The following is a 20,257-nucleotide window of genomic DNA, read 5'->3' on the forward strand; positions in this document are numbered from 1 at the left end:
ATCTCTAAAAGGCCCAATGTTGAAATTCACCAAACACGGCTCCTTTATCTCAATATTTTGATCATCTTGTAACCAACTCACCTCATAAGGACAAGGATGATCAATACTCTTCAATCCAAGCTTCACAACCATCTCCTCAGATACTGAATTATCAGTACTTCCACTATCTATAATAACCTTCCAACACTTACCACCTGTTTTACACACAATCTGGAAAATACTCTTCCTCTAAGTAGATCTGGTATCATTTCTCCTGAACATAAGGGATTCTCCTTTCTCTGGTGCACATATAGATCCAGTACCTTCTCCTTCTAGTTCCTCACTTGCCACTAAACTTCTTGCCATTCCCTGCTTACATTCATAGAATCTATGTTCGGTTTTCCACACTTGAAACATTTGCCAAGAAATTCTCTACCGGTACTACTGCTACCTTTCCTTGATGTCTTTTGCTCTGATTCTTTACTCCACTTAGGTTTTGACTCCTCTTCTTCAATTGGTTTATTTATACTCTCACTCATCTCGAATTTCTCCTTCCCTCTATTTGGTTGTCTTCTTCTCATCTTCTCCTTAGCCTTCAAAGCACACTGGTAAGCTTCTTCAACTGTGAAACCTTCAACATACTCATCTCATCTTGAATGTTAAAAGAAAGTCCATTGATGTACCTTGCCAACTTTTCTCTATCCATCTCTCTGTGTCCATATCTAATCACCACCTTGTATAATTCCTTAGTATATTCCATCACAGTCATGTTTCTCTATTTTAGGTTCTGCCACTTATTGAGCAGCTCTAATTCATAGTCTTCCGGTATGAAATTGGCCTTCAATCTTGCAACCATCTGTCTCCATTGGGTGATCTTCAATTCACCATTCTCCACTCTGTCTTTTGCAATTCTTTCCACCGTAAGGAAACATTCCCTTTCAACTTAGTTTGTTCCAACCAGACTCTCTACGGATCCTTGACTTCCTCAAACTCAAAGTAGTCCTCCAACTCTAGATCCTCCGGGTTCAGTGTTTCGAAAAAGTTGGAAACCTCAAATTTATGAAATTTACTCACTTGCGCCACTTCTCTTAGGAATATTTCCTCTCTTTCATCTTCTGGTCCTTTAGCTTCCTCAAGCTCTTCACCGACTTTCTCATATTCATCCTCAAAATCAGGGTTTCTCTGCAAACCAGCCAAAGCATTTCGGATTTCATTCCTTACTTCATTATTGAAGTCTTCCATCATTTTCTCTACCCTCCAAGAGTTTGTCCTTCTCTATGACATCTTCTCTTCCACTCTGGTGAATTGCCTCAACTCAACAATCTGACTATTGGTTTCAATTGCCTCCCCTCAGTGATCTATTGAACACATAGGCAAACCTGCCTCCAATCAGTGATCTGTCCACCCAAAGGAATGCCTCAATGTTCACAAATAATTCTTCCACCAGTCAGTCCATAACCAGCTTTGATAGCACTTGATGGAGCCATAACCGGTAAAACCCTCAAAGAGAATCAACCAGCTTATGCAGCAAGAGAAACACAATAGAAGCAACAAGAAAACATAACAATATCACATGAACAAATTTTGTTATTGCCTTAGAAATTTTGACAATCATTCGACAATCATCATATAATCATCAAAGAACATCTGGCAATTAACCAATTACATGCAAGCTATCAACCAGATACAATCCAATCTAGGACTCTAAGAATCAACCAGATCACAATATGTGAATCTCAATCCTTATTCTCAATTCTACTTCCTTTTCCCTTACAAATGATTACATAATAACATATTTATATCCACTGGAACATATCCAGGCCGACCTCATAAGATTACATTTACCAATGTAGGAAATGAAATGTGTAATTAGGTCGGCCTTAAGAATTAAATAAATCTTTCCAAAAAATAACAACCAAGTGATGCGGTTCAGTAGGAAGGTCGGCCACACCCCAAAGAACATTGAACAAGACTGAAGATAGATCCACACACCAAGAATCACGTTGGTAATGAAGGAAAACCAACTGGTAAGCACAAGAGCCGTCCCAGAACCCAGAAATAGTCAACCGGAAGTGATAACTGACCGGAAAAGAACCCAAATGAACTGAAAATATAGAATTAAGAACATGAACTAGCCTTGAATTCAAAAATAAGATCTTCCATGAAGAACAAGCAACTACTGGTGCCAATCGGTAAGAACATAAAAAACTGCATAAAGAACAAAAGAAGAAAAAAAATGAAAGGAAATATTTTTGGATGATGCAAGATTGCTCATCGACCGAGGATGCTCCTACATCACTAATTAAGGGATCTCCACACTCTTAGGAGAAACCACACAAAAAATAGCATCGAATAGTGGGATTGCTACATAATAAGTGGGAACATTGAACTTCTATTGAGTTAAAGAAGCCAATTGTTGTTGCAAGGAAGAAACACTTTGAGCTAGGTTGTTGATGGTGGCTTTTGTGGATGGATTGGAATTGTACATATTGGATTGTGATGGAGGAGTAATGTTATTGTAGGTGTTTGGAGGTTGAGAATAAGAAGGAACATTATGATATGTTGGTAAACGAGAAGGTTGCGAACAAATGGAAGACTCATGGAAGGAGTTATCTAAGAGTATGAATTAATAAGATTGCCCCCATGACTATCACGTGTAGGATTAACATTTTGTGTAGAGGTATTCATGATAGGAGATGTATATGTAGGCACACTAGGCAAGGATGGAGTCATAGGAATGAAATGCTCAACTTGACTACTAGGATGAGAATAAATAAGAGCTTTGACATAACTTTTGATAAGAATAATATTGGTATAAAAATATGAGAAATTGCACGTAACACTTCCACACCTAACTTATCACTTTGAACCATTCCCTTAAACCCTTGAATCAAGGATATTGCCTCACTATTTAGGTGTTCTTAGCCCATCCATTGTTGAATATTATCAAACTCCATATCAAGCTTCCCCAATTGAGCACTAGTTTAGCTAGTGACTCATCATCTTTGTCATGAATAGTGTGAGGTATATGGTGCTCCATGATATTAGGTATGCCATGTGTTGGATTAGAGGAAGTACCATCACTCACATGGAATAGGTTAGTTAAATCGAGCTTCATATCCTTGGCATTTAAGCTTTGGGAAGCCCTAAGTCTATGAATTATTCTCAGTGGAATATTGGATGTAGGACTAAGGGTAACAAAAGTCATGCACAAAGAAGGAAATATTGAATGCAAAGATATGAAATCACAAATTTTTTAATAATGTAAGCCATATATATGATTAAACAATGTAATTTTTTGGTAAAATGATTGATTGGCCAATAAATTAACTAATGTGAATCATGAAATTGAATACAAGATTCTTTTAAATCTGAAAAATTATATGCAATCAAAATCATATCTAAGCATATAAATTAAAAATTGTGTAACCCATAAATCATTTTAACAAAATATCTAGGGTTTTTGAATTTAACCTTTACATTGATGTGATTTAAGTGCATGAATAAAAGGTAAATTGAATTAAATGACCAAAAGTTACATCTAAAAATAAAAATAGAAATAAGATTGATCTATGACAGGTTCACCAAAATGTAATGTTGTGTGGAAATTAGGGTTTCACCACTTGGATTAATAAAGCCACTAATTTTTCTTGGGACCACCACACATTAAGGAGAGAATTGAATTTGATTGATCCAATCCTAAAAGGGTTGAATATATATTAAATGAATCCTCCATGTTTGAGTTGAAATTCAATTTGGATTAAGGTTAAAGTGCAATGCTAGATTTAGGACAAAAAATGAGAATTGACTCAAAGTAATAGTAATAGTATGTTCTAGATATGTTGTAGAGAAGTAAACCTAGATCTAAGGAGGGAAACAAGATTATAACATATGACGAAAAGTTTGGGTAGAATTGTTGGGACTGGGCAGAGTAGGCTGTCCTAGTGCTCTGAATATTAAGGGTAGATACACTTGATGTTTTCTGAATCAGGATGATGCACACAATCTAGTATCAGAAGAACATTAGAAATTTACTAGAGTGAGACGAACCAATTGTCATGGTCCTCCTCTTTGTTTTCCTTCAAAAGATAAGTCTGATTTTTGTCATCTACTTTAGCAAATTCCTTGCTCAAAAAATTCTGAGACAATTTGTTGCACATAGAAAGAAGGAAATAGGTTTGTTGGTGGTGGTTTGCCTTAGGTCAAACCTCAATTTAGAAATTAACATTGAAACTAAAATGGAATTGAATTGAATCAGAATGCTTTAAATTTGAGGGAAAGCCTAGATCTCATCTAAAAATGATTGAAATTTATACCTTGATGAAGTTTGCTTGAATCCTCATGCAAGCATTTAGGATGTCATGTAGAGTGTCTCAATAGAATTTTGATCATGGATGCTTGAAATTTAATTGATCTTCTCCTTCAATGCCCGATGAATACTTTTTTCTTTCTCACTTAAGCTTTAATTTTCTAGAGTGTAATTGAGATCTTGATAGAGGTGCTAGGTCCCGGAGACAACTGAGGGGGGGGGGGGGTGAATTAGTTGTCAAATAAATTCATACCAAAAATAACTTAACCAACTTTAATGCTTAATACGGGTAAACTAGACTTTTATGCCGGTAGACAGTTTTAATAGTTAATTGTAGTACCGGTAAAGATTAATGAATGAAACAGAAAGATAATAACATCCACACACATAACACCAATATTTGTACGTGGAAACCCTGTAAGGGGAAAAACCACGGTGGGAAACCTTACCCACAATCAGATGATACTACTGCAGATAGTATGTGTATACAAATGGGGTCTGCACATGCAGAAAGGCCAAGCACCTAGAGCTCACTGCTCAAACACAAATAGGAGTCACTGACTACAATTGGATGGTTAAATCCAATAAGAATGTACTACTCAAAATAGCATCTTCATATGCCGGATTCAGTACCGATGTAGTTCTTATTGTATTTACAAATACCTTGCTTTACCTTCAAATGATTTTTGCATGTATAGCTCTGCTTATTCTCACATATACCTTCTTACAATTCCTTATCCTTATCACATATCGCTCTTACAAATAAGATCTTACATATATACCATAACCTAAGACCAATTTTAGTAGGTCAGCTCTAAAAGATATTACAATAAAATAATTTCACAAGTAAATCAATAACTGATGCAATAATCGATTCAACATGTTGGCTTGATGCATTTACAACAATAATAAATCATCTCCAAAGTGTGTCATGCTGATCTAGAATAGATAAGCCTATCGGTGCTTATCCTAGACCTATTTGCTAGTAACAACAAGTATGCAAACACGAATATATCAATGAACAAATCTCCAAGACAAAGTGTCCAAATGATGTCTTCGACATAACCAAGTGTTTTGCATATCATTCCAAGTGCCAGTGAACATTATATCCTACTGGTGTACCAAATACCAGTGACTGTGCATAAGTCACTTGCTTGCCGGTGAATATTGCCGATTCTTCAAAGTGCCAGAGTTGATAAGTGTTGATAGGTGTTGACATCAATGACAAAACCATACCAAAATACCAACAAGAGGTTCCAAAATGAGGGGGGTAGGTTTTCTTTTATACCTAACCATACATTAAATATTTGAATTTTTATAGCTAGCCAACACAAACCATAATTTCCCACCCACATGAAGTGACCATTGTGAGGTCTTCTTTTGGCTTCTGATTAGGAGGACCAAATGAGTCAGGGTGCCCTGGTCTAGAGCTAGGACTAGGGAACCTAGGGCATCCTAGTCCTATCAATTATGACTCAAAATTGGATAGAGGCTAGATTAGGAGTTGAAAATATAGATTTAAAGAGGGTATGAATAGCATCATAGAATACATTGAGTATTGAAGGCTAGAATGCCAAGTTGAGGCCTAGGTGAGGACAAAATTGTATAGGGATATAATTTACAATGCTACAACTTATTAGTAAAGATAATCTATAATCAATTTTAATATTTTTATCCAAAAACTATATTAAATACCACTTATATATGTTTAATCATATGCAATGTATATAGGTGATAGAATGGTATGGAAATAAAATATGAAAATGGGTATGAAGGAATATGTAATAGGCTAAAATATGACATAAAATGGAATGTGAATGACTCTCATCAAAATGTATGTCTAAGATATAGCTTTAATGATAGGAAAATGATAACTTTAAACTATAATAGTAAATTATAGAATAGAAAACCAACATAATAGGGAAAATATAGAATGAGGACATAGAAAGGAAGCCTAATCTACAAATTGAGCCTGTAAGTGTTGGACTAGTGTGTTGGGTACCCTAGTTTTAGGGTGTCTAAATTGACATAATGGATCAGACATGTAGATAGAGGTACTATAAGTCTGTCTCCCAAAAATATAGGAAATAAGTTTTAGGCATATGTGTTGGACACCCTATTCTAAGTGTTTTCACCTATTCAAAATATCGTAATATCTTTCATTGATTTCTTTGCACATGGAACACTCTCTACTATCATATATGAACTTGCACAATAAAAAATGAGGAAGAATGGTTATTTTGTATAGGGTCTTACCTAAGTCAAAACCTATGTTGGTGTTCCCACCTCTACAATAACTATGATTGATGTATAAGACATCTTGTCCTAGGGAGGACAAAAGCTAAACAATTATTGAAATGTTGAAATAAAATGATTATATTTTAGGTATGAAACCCTCTCACAAAGTTTCACATAAAGGTGGTGATGCAATGACTTTTATGGAATTCCTAGAAATGTTAATGAAATAACATGAAAAATACATATGAAAAATATGAAATCATACATGAATGTTGAATGCTTGTAATTGATTTCTCCTTGTAATTAGATTTTCTCTTTGATGGTGTAGAATATAGATTAATTGTATTTATCCTTATAAATAATTGAAGAAGTTCTTTATATAGGGTTCATAAGGTATTTTTGATAATAAATAAATAACATAAAATGGTTAGGTACCAAAATCGAGACAATATTTGAAAATGTGAAGGTCAACACTTGAATCGGGCTCCTTGGTCCCACTAAAATAGGGCCTCTAAAAGAGAAACATGAGAGTCAAGGTTTGTGATATTTGATTTGGTCCTAATTTTAGTATTTGATCACAGTTACATTATAGGATTAATAATTAAATTTTAATGTAAAAAAGGGTCCAAACAAGCTTAAAATGATCTAGGAAGAAACACACTAAAGTAGGTGCCAAATAGAGTGTGAAATTGTAAAGGGATACAATTTACTACACAAAATTTAGCTCCCATTTTAGTGGGAATTTGAACTTGTTCTCATACTCATAGTAAAGTAGAGAGAGAGAGAGAGAGAGAGAGAGAGAGAGAGAGAGAGAGAGAGAGAGAGTAACTAAGAGAAATACATATTAGGGATATGATAAGACTGAGTATAGGGATGCAAAATCTCCCAAGCTTAGGATCCTATCACTTTTCCCAAATACACTCATATTAAGACATACAGGTGTTAAATAAAATTATGCTACTATTAAAGAAAATAAAAGGTTCCAAATCAAGTAGGTGGAGATACTTGATACAAAGGTTGTCTTAACCACTAATATCATTCTCAGAAAGTTATTACAAAATCACAAGTGGACTTCATGAAAGAGATGAGAATAAACCTTTAGGATGAGAGTAGGATCCATGATCCATCAACTTTACAGTTGTGTTATTCTTGGGGTGTTGGTAATTGTTGTCATTGATGACCATGCATTGTCATTGATGTCAACCCTCAGCTTATGTGTTTTCATTGATGATATAATTAGTGTTGTGTTATGATTTCCAAACCATGGGGAGATTGTTGTCAAATATAGATGGATGATATTATTGGTTGTGGATGTCCACCTTCTTGGTATTTGATGTCTACACTTAGTATTTTATATTGGTACTTGTAATGATTCATTATGTTTGGATGAAATTTATTGTTGTTGAGATGCTATCATGATGACATCATATTGAGATAAGGATTAGAAGTACTAAAATGAGGATTAGAAGCATGATGATGAAGTGATGTGTTGTTGATGAGATCAAACATACTACAAGATATTGAATTATATCTCTTGATGTTCCTAAGTGATAAAAAGCTATTATAAGATTTTCTTGTCGTTGGGGCTTCATAAAGAATGAAATCACACAAAAGAGTGTTGAAGAGAGTCTAATTTAATAATACATATTCCTCTACATTTGGTGCCTTGTTCTTATGGTTTGGGCTTTAATGTATATTATTTTATGATGTTGCATTCCTATGTTTTTAGGTCCCTAGTGTTGCAACTTGGATTAGGATTGGTCTGAAGAATGCTCCATATTGAAGTTTCTATTGTTGTAGTTTGGAAGCATTTGTGCAGTGTCTTAGTTCAAATTTTAGGTGATGAAGTGTTTTGAGAGTGTACCTATCAATATATTATCTCGCGATTGTGTTTCCTAGCATTCAGGTAATGATGAACTCTGTATCATTTTGGGTTTTCCAGCCTATTTTGGCTTGACAGTATGAAATATTTGTAGCATCGTAAATTTTACACCCTTAATTAGGTTGTCCAATTCCACGCTTAGTTAGCACTCACCTTAGTGTGTCCCATTATATTTTGAATTATAGGACTTCTTTAGGAATTTAATTAATAATTTAATTAAACCTAAGTCCTCTCTCATAAATCCACATATCATAAAATTGGACGATTTATGTTGGCATATGATGAACCGGCATATTGATATGATGATAATTTGTAATTATTGATGTCAATAAGTGCAAGTGAACCGGTATGCATATTGGAAGAAGTTGGTGAACCGGTATGAAGAGATGAAGTGAACCGGTGTCGGGGTTTCATTGAGTGTGACTACCGGTTGGTAGTCTCAGCCCTAGGGTTTCCGGTTTGGCAATCTAGCTTGTGCGATGCAACCGATAATATTATGTGATGAGTTAGCTAAGAGATGAAGATGAGATTGATATGCCATGTTAGCTTTGTGCACGTGAAGGATTTCCTTGAGGATCTTGCTTGTGAAGATCGACTGCGTTAAATGTCTACCTCGGGAATGAACATTCTTCTTAGCGGTATGAGAAGAAAGAGTGATCAGTTACTAATTTCTATGTGTGGTGAATAATGGACAATGCAGAATGACTTGTGATCTGTTTGAGATTGCTTCACTTTATGGAAAGTGTTTGGATGGTCAGGATTTGACTGACTGTAATAGTAAACCTAAAAGCTTAGGGTTTAGGGTTTATGTTACCGACCTAATTGTTGTCTATAAGGTCGATGATGTTTGTTATTGTAAGTTGTTGGCAAAAGTTGTGTGTGTATCTGAGTGATGAGATACTTGCCAGACCAGTGAGAGAAAACTACAGAGTGTGATTGCAGAGTAGAGGAACTGAAAAGGATCTTCCTTAGCATATAGTGTTGTTATCAGATCAAAGTTTTACCTATTTTCTTCTAACCATTTCAACTGAAGGAAAATCCTTTTGTCGGGTAGCTTTAATAGGCTTACTATAAATCCTCTAACCAGGTGACCCAAGTTCATTGAGTTCTTTAAATCCTCTAGCAAGGTAACCTTTAATAGGGTTTCAACCTTTAGTAGGGTATATAGCCATTCCTTAACCGGGTGATCTTTAATAGGATCGGTTCCTAGCAGAACCTTTTTGTAAAGTCTTTAATCGGACTAGGCTCCTAATAGAGCGAGCTTCCAAAGAGTTCAAAACAAGCTTGTGGGTATTCATCCCCATCGTGGTTTTTCCCATTTGGGTTTCCACATGAAAAATCTATGTATCATGAGTTGTACATTTTGCATGTGATGATTAAGTATTCTTTGTTTGAGCGATTATGCATGCATAACTAATGGTTATGGTATTGTTGATATAATACATGCATATGTTTATGGGTGAAGTAGTTATCAAGTATTAAGTGTATTTGAAGTGTTCTAACTTACCGGTCTATGCTGTCTGAAGTCTTACTATGTTTAACCAGTATTGCCATGGTTAAGTTCAGTGATGAAGACAACCGGTTAGTGTTGTTTTAGCTTGATAAGTTGTTGGAAATTTTTTTTCTGTATTGATTCACCCCCCCCCCCCGTCTTAGTATCGATTAGGGTATTTGTTGTTCTATTGGTATTTTGGTTATGTTGATATGATTTTTTCATTGATGTCAACACCTATTAACACTTATCAACTCTGACACTTTGAAGAATCGATAATGTTCACCTACAAGCAAGTGACTTATGCACAGTCATTGGTATCTGGTAGACCGGTAGGATATAATGTTCACCGACACTTGGAATGATATGGAAAACACCCGGTTATGTCAAAGACATTGTTTGGATACTTTGTCTTGGAGATTTGTTCATTGGTATATTCATGTTTGCATATTTGCTGTTACCAGCAAATAGGTCCAGGATAAGCATTGAGAGGCTTATCTATTCCAGATCAGCACGACATGCTTTGGAGATGATTTATTATTGTTGTAAATGCATCAAGCCGACATGTTGAATCAATTATTGCATCGGTTATTGATTTACTTGTAAGATGTTTTATTGTAATATCTATTAGAGACAACCTACTAAAATTGGTCTTAGGTTATGGTATAAATGTAAGATCTTATTTGTAAGATCAAGTGTTGAATGCGAAGGAAGAAATAATTTGGTATATGCAAAAATAAGCAGAGCTTTACATGCAGATATCATTTGAAGGTTGAAGAAGGATTTTGTGAAGACAATCAGAACTACACCGATACTGAATCCAGCATAGAAAGATGCAATTTTTAGTAGTGCATCTTTATTGGATTTAATCATCCAATTGTAGTCAGTGTGACTCCTATTTGTGTTTGAGCAGTGAGCTCTAGGTGCTTGGCCTTTCTGCATGTGCAGACCCTATTTGTATACACATACTATTTGCAGTAGTATCATCTGATTGTGGGTAATGTTTTCCACCATGGTTTTTCCCCTTACAGGGTTTCCACGTACAAATATTAGTGTTATATGTTGTGGATGTTATTGTCTTTCTATTTCATGCATTCATCTTTACCGGTACTGCAATTAACTGATAAACTGTCTACCGACATACAGCCTGATTTACTAGTATTAAGCATTAAGGCTGGTTAAGTTTTTTTGGTTTGAATTTATCTGACAACTATGTCACCCCCCCTTAGTTGTCTCCAAGACCTAACAATTGGTATTAGAGCTTATTCCTCTTTTGCAGAAGTTTAACAGCTTGAGGAGATCCAATGTCTTCTAACTATTTCAGGAAGGACATTCCTAAACTTGATGGAACCAACTATGGAATATGGAAGATCAAGATAGAGACACATCTAAATTGCATTGGAAAGGACATCTGGGATGTTACAAAGAATGGCTATACTGCTCCTACTCAGAATCAGCCTAATCCACCAAACTTGGCTAAAGATGAGGAAAATGATTGCAAAGCAAGAGAAGCACTTTTGAGCGCACTATCAAATCAACAAATCATGGGATTATCAGATAGGTCTATTGCTAAAGCTATTTGGGATCATTTGGAAACATTGAATGAACGAGATTCCATAGTCAAAATTGCAAAAAATGAAAGCTTCTGGGTCAAGTATGAAAATCTGAAAATGGAAGAAGATGAAAGGATTTTTGCTTTTATGGAAAGAGTTAATGAAATTGTTTTGGGTTTTAAATGTTCTAGAGCAACCTTAAGTGAAGATGAAATTGTTTCAAAATTTTTAAGAGGATTGCCACTAGCATATAGAATGAAAGTTACTGCTATAAATGAGTTGAGAACAATGCCTAATACATCAGTAACTAGGGATAAATTGATTGGAAAACTTTTAGCTTTTATAATTGAGGAATTTGGTCTTGTTGCTACTATAAAGATAGATTTAGCTTTTAAGGCATCAACATCATCTACACCATCATTTGACAAGTTTGATTGAAATGCCTTTTATGCAAGAGAACTTGAGGAAAGCAGGACAAAAAATGAAGAACTTGAAGAACTTGAAGCACTATTTGCAAGGAAAATGCCTAAAGGTCCAGTTGGAAGTAAGTATGAAGGTAAAGCACCCTTTAAATGTTTTAACTGTAATAGGATTGGTCATATGGCTTCTAGATGCCCTGATAGACATGCTAGACTAAGAGAAGAAGCTAGAAGAACATACAAGCCTAACCTTGAATATCAGAGATACAGATTTAAGAAGAATAAAGATAAATCTTGTTATCTTGTTGATGAAGGAGTCACTGATGATTCTGATGAGGATCCGGTAGATAATGGATGGGTTTTTGTTGCTATAACAGAAGATCAACCGACACCTACTGTTCAACCGATAGAATAGGCCCTGACGGTTAAAATTGAAGTTAAGGATGAATGGATCATTGATTCAGGATGTTCACATCACATGACTAGTGATAAAGGTAAATTCTTGAACTTTCAAGAATATAATGGAGGCCTAATAAGATTTGGAGATGAAAAATCTTGTTTAATCAAAGGAAAAGGTACAATATCTCCTGAGTGTAAGCATAATACTGATAATGTTTACTATGTAGAAGGTTTAAAGCATAATATTTTGTGTGTTGGTCAATTAGTTGAAAAATGATTTCACTTACAATTCAAGAATGGTAAATGCAAAATTATGAACAGAACTGGTTTGGAAATTGCAACCGGTAATCAAACTAGAGGCAACATATTTCATTTGAATAAAAATGAAAAGACATGCTTGATTGCACACATTGATGAAAGTTGGCTATGGCATAAGAGACTCTGTCATGTAAATTTTGATTGCATGGTAAAAATTAGTACTACTAAGGTAGTTAGAGATTTACCTAAGATTGTTAAGCCTCACAATCCGGTATGTAAGGAATGCCAATTTGGAAAACAAGTTAGACCATCTTTTAAAAGTATTCCAAAAAATCAAATAATGCTCTTGAATTAATTCATACTGATTTATGTGGTCCAGCTAGAACTAAAAGTTTACAAGGTGATAGATATTTCATGCTAATCATTGATGACTATTCTAGAATGTGTTGGGTTACTTTTCTCAAAGAAAAATAAGAAGCACATGGGAAGTTTAAACTATTCAAAGCAATGGTAAAAAATGAAACCGGTAAGAAAATCAAATGTCTGAGATCAGATCAAGGAGGTGAATTTAGATCTAAGGAATTTAATGCATTTTGTGAAGTGAATGGAATCAAAAGACAGTGATCAGCACCCCAGACACCACAATAAAATGGAGTTGTAGAAAGGAAAAATAGAACTACCTTGGATGCAACTAGAAGTATGTTATCAAAATAAAATCTTCCACATGTATATTGGAGAGAGGTAGTAAGCACATCGGTCTATACATTCAACAAGGTTCACATCAAAGGTGAAACTGGTAAGACCCCTCATGAACTATGGGTTGGCATTACTCCTGCTCTTAAATATTTCAGAATATTTGGTAGTAAATGCTATATTAGAAGAGATGAGTATATTGGCAAATTTGATCCTAGAAGTGATGAAGCAATATTTCTTGGTTATTCATCTAAGAGTAAGGCATACAGATGTTTTAACAAGAGACTGTAGAAAATTGTTGAGAGTACAAATGTGAAGATTGATGAACAATTTAGAGGAACTTCAAGGTATATAGACTCTAAATCGGCAACATAAATATTGGCAAATGAACCTACATTGAACCCATCGGTACAGAATGAAGATCCAGTTACACCGGTATCATCTGAAAATTCCACTGTAACTGAGGAACAACAACAAATAAAGACACCCCAGTATGCAAGACTGAATCACTCTGAAGATTAGATAATTGGAAACAAGTTTAAAGGAGTTATGACAAGAGGAAGACTGGCAAATGAAGAGGTATGTCTTATTTCTCAAATTGAACCATCATCAATTAATGAGGCATGTGAAGATAAACACTGGATTAAAGCTATGGAAGAAGCATTAGAACAAATTGAGAAGAATAACACATGGACATTAGTTCCCCGACCTAAAGACAAAAATGTGATTGGAACTAAATGGGTATTCTAAAACAAACTTAATGAAGATGGTAAGGTAATCAACAATAAAGAAATACTAGTGTGTAAGGGATATTCTCAGAAAGAAGGAATTGATTATAATGAAACCTTTGCACCAGTGGCTAGAATTGAGGTAGTCAGATTATTCTTGGCTTTTGCAGCACACAAGAACTACAAAGTATATCAAATGGATATTAAATGTGCATTTTTGAATGGAGATCTTGAAGAAGAAGTTTACATTGAGCAACCTGATGTATTTTCTTTGACAGATAACAAAGATATGGTTTGCAGGTTAAGATAAGCTTTGTATGGGTTGAAGAAAGCTCCAAGAGCTTGGTATGCAAGATTGGATAAGTATCTTTTGAAGATTGGATTTTCTAAAGGTAATGCTGACAACAACTTATACTATAAAGTGACTAATGATGAAATCTTGGTTATAGAAGTTTTTGTTGATGATATAATCTTTGGAGGAGAAGATGGATTATGTAAAGACTTTTCTATTGAAATGCAACAAGAATTTGAAATGTCTACGATTGGAGAAATAAAATTATTTTTAGGATTGTAGATTTCAAAGACTGATAAAGGTATATTCTTGAGTCAATCCAAGTACTTGAAGGATTTACTAAAGAAATTTTGGATGGATAACTCTAAACCGGTAAGCACACCTATGACTACAAATGACAAATTATCACTAAGGGATGAATCTACACCTGTTAATTTGACTAGGTACAAATGTAAGATAGGAGTTTTACTATATTTAACACAAACCAGACCTGATATTATGAATGCAGTATGTATTGTTTCAATATTTCAGAGTAATCCTAGAGAAAATCATGAATAAGCAGTAAAAAGGATTTTCCGGTACTTAAAAGGCACTACAAATCTTGGTTTATGGTATCCTAGAGATGAAAACTTTGAATTATGTGCATACACAGATGCAAATTAGACAGGAGATGTGGATGATAGAAAAAGCACCACTGATAGAGCATTTTTTCTTGGAAGCAGATTAATTTCTTGGTTGAGTAAAAAGCAAAGCTGCACATCTTTATCAATAGCAGAATCAGAATATGTTGCAGCAGCAACTAACTATACACAGGTATTATGGCTTAAGCAAATGTTTAAGGACATAAAGGTAAAATTCAAGGAACCTATAACTATCTATTGTGATAACACTATAGCAATTGATATATCTAAGAATCCGATATGACATTTTAAAACCAAACATGTTTCTATCAAACTAAATTTTCTAAAAGAGAATGTTGAAGCAAAAGAAGTAAAACTAGTTTATGTGAATACTAAAGAGCAGATTGCAGATATTTTCACTAAACCTCTACCTAAGGAGACCTTTGAATATCTCAGAGATCAGCTTGGGGTCACACCCCCACCAGTAGAGACTTAGACAGTTGATGTTTGTTATCAACCGACAGAATTAATAGAGAAATCTTTTACTCCGGCTTTGATGAGGAATCTACTTCTCAGGGGGAGTAGTTGGCATACTGAATTGGTTGGTATTTTGTATTTGAATTTGGTTTTGTATTAGCTTTGACATTTGATGTCAAAGGGGGAGAGATATCTATGGAAAAACACATTATCTTTTGGGGAGAGATTATTCATTGGGGGAGAGATTGTTACTTTGAGATTGATTACTCTTTGTATCTAAATTTTGATTTTGGGAGATTGTTGGTTTTTGGTATTTGGCATTTCTGTTTTGGCACTTTGATGGTTTTTCCATCTTGTGTTGCCATCAATTCCAAAGGGGGAGATTATTGGTATTTTGGTTATGTTGATATGGTTTTGTCATTGATGTCAACACCTATTAACACTTATTTACTCTGACACTTTGAAGAATAGGCAATGTTCACTGGCAAGCAAGTGACTTATGCATAGTCACTGGTATCTATTACACTAGCAGGATATAATGTTCACTGGCACTTGGAATGATATGCAAAACACCTGGTTATGCCGAAGACATTGTTTGGACACTTTGTCTTGGAGATTTGTTCATTGGTATATTTGTGTTTGCATATTTGTTGTTACCGACAAATAGGTCTAGTATAAGCACCGACAGGTTTATCTATTCCAGATCAGGATGACACGCTTTGGAGATGATTTATTATTGTTGTAAATGCATCAAGCTAACATGTTGAATCGGTTATTGCATCAGTTATTGATTTACTTGTAAAATTTTTTATTGTAATATCTATTAGAGCCAACCTACTAAAATTGGTCTTAGGTTATGGTATAAATGTAAGATCTTATTTGTAAGATCAAGTGTGGAATGCGAAGGAAGAAATAATTCGGTATATGCGAAAATAAGTAGAGCTTTACACACAGATATCATTTGAAGGTTGAAGGAGGATTTTGTGAAGACAATCAGAATTACACTGTACTAAATCCAGCATAGAATTTGGAGCAGTACATCTTTATTGGATTTAATCATCCAATTATAGTCAGTGTGACTCCTATTTGTGTTTGAGCAGTGAGCTCTAGGCACTTGGCCTTTCTACATGTGCAAACCCCATTTGTATACACATACTATCTACAATAGTATCATTTGATTGTGGGTAAGGTTTCCCACCGTGGTTTTTACCCTTATAGGGTTTCCACGTACAATATTAGTGTTATGTGTTGTGGATGTTATTGTCTTTCTATTTCATGCATTAATCTTTACCGGTACTGCAATTAACTGATAAACTGTCTATCAGCATAAAGTCTAATTTACCGGTATTAAGCATTAAGGTTGGTTAAGTTGTTTTTGGTTTGAATTTATCTGACAATTGATTCACCCCACCTCTTAGTTGTCTCTGGGACCTAACATGTTCATCATTATTCATTAGTTTATTCTAAGTGTTCCCTTTTTTGTTTAATCTTGATTTAGTCTTAATATTTCCCTAATTTCAATCTTCAAAGCATATCCCGCATTTCTACACATTATGTTTTGATCCATTGAGCTAGATTCAACATTAGAATCTTGTTATCTTACATGCCTAGAAATTTGAAAAAAAATAGATAGGAATCAGTAGTATACTACCTAGTCCTACCCTTTTTTACCAAATTTCAAGAGGATAATTTGGCAGTCTTATAATTTAAATCCCACTTCATGTTAAATTATATCAATTCTAGGTTGTCTTTTCATCAAATTCAAACCTAGGGTTTCATATTTAAGGAAAATATTTCCCCATTTTTAGGGATCTATCTATGAATTGAAGAGGAGATCCTTGTGGAGGGAAAGTATTACTTTTAAGTGAATTTTTAGACCTTTGAATTCATCCATTATTAAGTCTTCGTCAACCATGAAATTCAAGAGACATTGAAGGATAATAATAAAATCATCGGCTATTGATTAGCTTATATCTCTTCCTCAGGATATGGTATGATTTCATGTTGTTCCTATGCCTCTATATTGAGCTTCAAATCTACATCACATTGGTTTTAAAACTTACATTATTGCTTTAGATTTGCATCCTAATTATGGTTTAAAGCATTTTTCATTACAATCATTTAGGGTTTTCTCTAGTACACTTGGGTAAAAATCTAGTTTGCATTTAACTCATAGCTTGATGTTACATACACATAATATTCAAGAGCACACACAAATTTTCAGTTACAATATCAACTATTTATGGAGGTGGAAATCACAATCACCAAAACAGGGGGGTTGACTAAGGCAAGCCCTTGTATAGCCACAACCCTACCATTTTATGTCTATAGGTGTAGTTACAAGTATTGGACATAATAGGAAGATTATAGGAGATATCATGAAATAGGTGTAGGTTTACTATTAGAAGTTTAGCCTAGTTTTTGTGGATGAGGGTGCCCAACACCCATGTTCCTCCTAGTTCAGTCTCATATTTTAAGGGTTTAGCTCAATTTGCATCAAAATATAACCCCTAGATCATAGCTCAGCAGACTAGGGTGTCCAACACAATGTTCCTATCAATTATGCTCTAGAATTTGATCACAGATGCATACTCAGATCATTCTATCATTTCTATACTTGGTGTCTCAGTGTTGTTATCTTTTAGTTTGTTGGAGTACCTTTACATTCACTTTTACTTGTACTTACATCATAGTTGTACATTCTCTTATACTTTTCATATCCATTTCCATGCAATAAAGGAATATAAATCCTAGAAGTATCCATTGACTCTTTTTCACAAGAATTAATCAAGAAAAATCACCCCTCTAGTTGCTTTTGTATTTCAATGTATGTATAATAGTGATTTTAGGTCTTATTTCTTCTTGATTTCATTTTCATCCATTACATTTTGGTGAACCCAACTCTCTTACATTGCATTTTTCTATTTGGATCTTATCATTACATGTTACCTTAATGTCAAAAACATAAAAACATTGTTCAAAATCTTATTTTATACATTGTGTGTGTTTATATTTATATGCAATTTTCATTTTAAAATTTACTTTTCAACAATGTCGGATCTTTATTTGCAAGATTTTCATTAATATGATAATCCTTTTTCTTATGATGATTATAATTTTATTAAGGAAGAACTTGATGAGGATGTTGATGAATGACTTTATCATAAGCCTTCTAAACAAACATTTTGCCAAAGACTCATCAACATAGTTACTATGCCATTTTGTAGTGATGATTTTGATAAGTTAGATGACTCTTCTCAAGAAGCCATCCCTATCAAGACATCCTCTAAATTTAGTAGTGTAGCATCTGAAAATTGCACCCCTCACAATTTTCTATCACATTTGGGTCTTCGCCTTAGTGTTTGCGCCCCTCGGCCTGATCAGAGACCTGATTATGCTCACACATATAGAAAACACCATTCAGCTCAAAGGTGCACCACATTGCCACCTTGATCCTACCCCAAAATAGGGCAAAACCAGGTCATGGTGCCATGGTCTTCCCTAAAGGGGACCTAAATTGGACACCCTGAACTCTCTCAAATGTGTAGCGGGAAACACCCCTCCATGTCGGCTCATATCATAAATTTAATTCATTAATCGTACGAGAAAGTATATAAGAGGGATTTCCCCTCTGATTTGATCATCCACAATCATTATCAAGAATCTGAGCATTCAAGAGATCAAGAATTCAATCATTCAAGAGCAATTGAGTATTTTCAGTCTTCCTTCAAGCTTTGGAGCAACAATAGAGTCAAGATTTCAAGCATTGAAGAGGAGATCATCATTCTAATTCATGAAGTAATAATTTCATGTGGAGGCAAGCAAAACTTGACAAGGAGGTATAAGAATTCTATTTTTAGTCAATTCAACATCCCCTCAAAGAGGAGGATTTCTACTTTCAGTCATTTCAATTACATTACTTCAACCACTTGGTTAATTCCAAACTAGGGTTTGACCTAAAGGCAAACCCCTATTCCCAACACATTTCCCTTTCCTTCTGTGTGTAGGAGGCAAGTGCACAATTATACCTTTGGAATTAAGTTTTATTTGGAGAGACAAAAATACCTTTTCAATTTGTGGAAAGTTTAGAGGACCAAGAGGGTAGGTGTCCTGGTCTGGACACACGGTCCCTGCTACTTTTGGCAAATTTCACAAAACAGCTCTGAATCATCTCAAACTTCTCAGATCCAGGTGCATGAAAAAAGCCCAAATCTGTAGCTCACCATTTTCTCATATTTGTCTTCATTTCCAGCACTTAGTCTTAATTCAAGTAGTCAACTTACAAAAGAGGGTCAAACATATTCCATTTCAATCAATCTACTTAGTATTTAGTCCTAATTTGATTAGTGATCAAATCTAGTGGATTTACCCCCTCTTTTGAATGTAAAGGCATCATCTCCCCCAAGCAAAAATAGGTGATTTCTCCTTCATTGTTACAAATTGCTAAGTCACCTAATTTTCCCCTTTACATTTTGGTGAACCTGATATGTCTTATGCTTGCTTCTCATTTTCATTTTAAGATTTGATTCATATGCAATTAATTAATTCATATTTGCAATCATTTTTCAAAAATATAGTTTATGCACTTAATTGCTACATGACTTTCATAGCTAGTGTTCACCTTTACATTTTGGTGAACCCGACTCCTTATACCCTTAATTCTGATTTTTATTTTCAGATTTGAGTGTATGAAATTTAAAATTCAAAATTTTCAATTAAAAGTTTAATTTCCTTGCGATTTTTAAAAATTTAGAGGTTAAATTCAAAAAAACCCTAATTTTTTGATTAAAAAATGAGCTTGTGATTTGTCTAAATTGGATTGATTGTTTCAAATATGAGAACTCTTCAATTTTACAATTCAAGTTTTCATTTACATGTTCAATTTTTTAAAAAATTTTAATTAGGTGGTTAAATTAAA

This window comes from Cryptomeria japonica, chromosome 9 (assembly GCF_030272615.1).
Source record: "Cryptomeria japonica chromosome 9, Sugi_1.0, whole genome shotgun sequence".
NCBI lineage: Eukaryota > Viridiplantae > Streptophyta > Pinopsida > Cupressales > Cupressaceae > Cryptomeria > Cryptomeria japonica.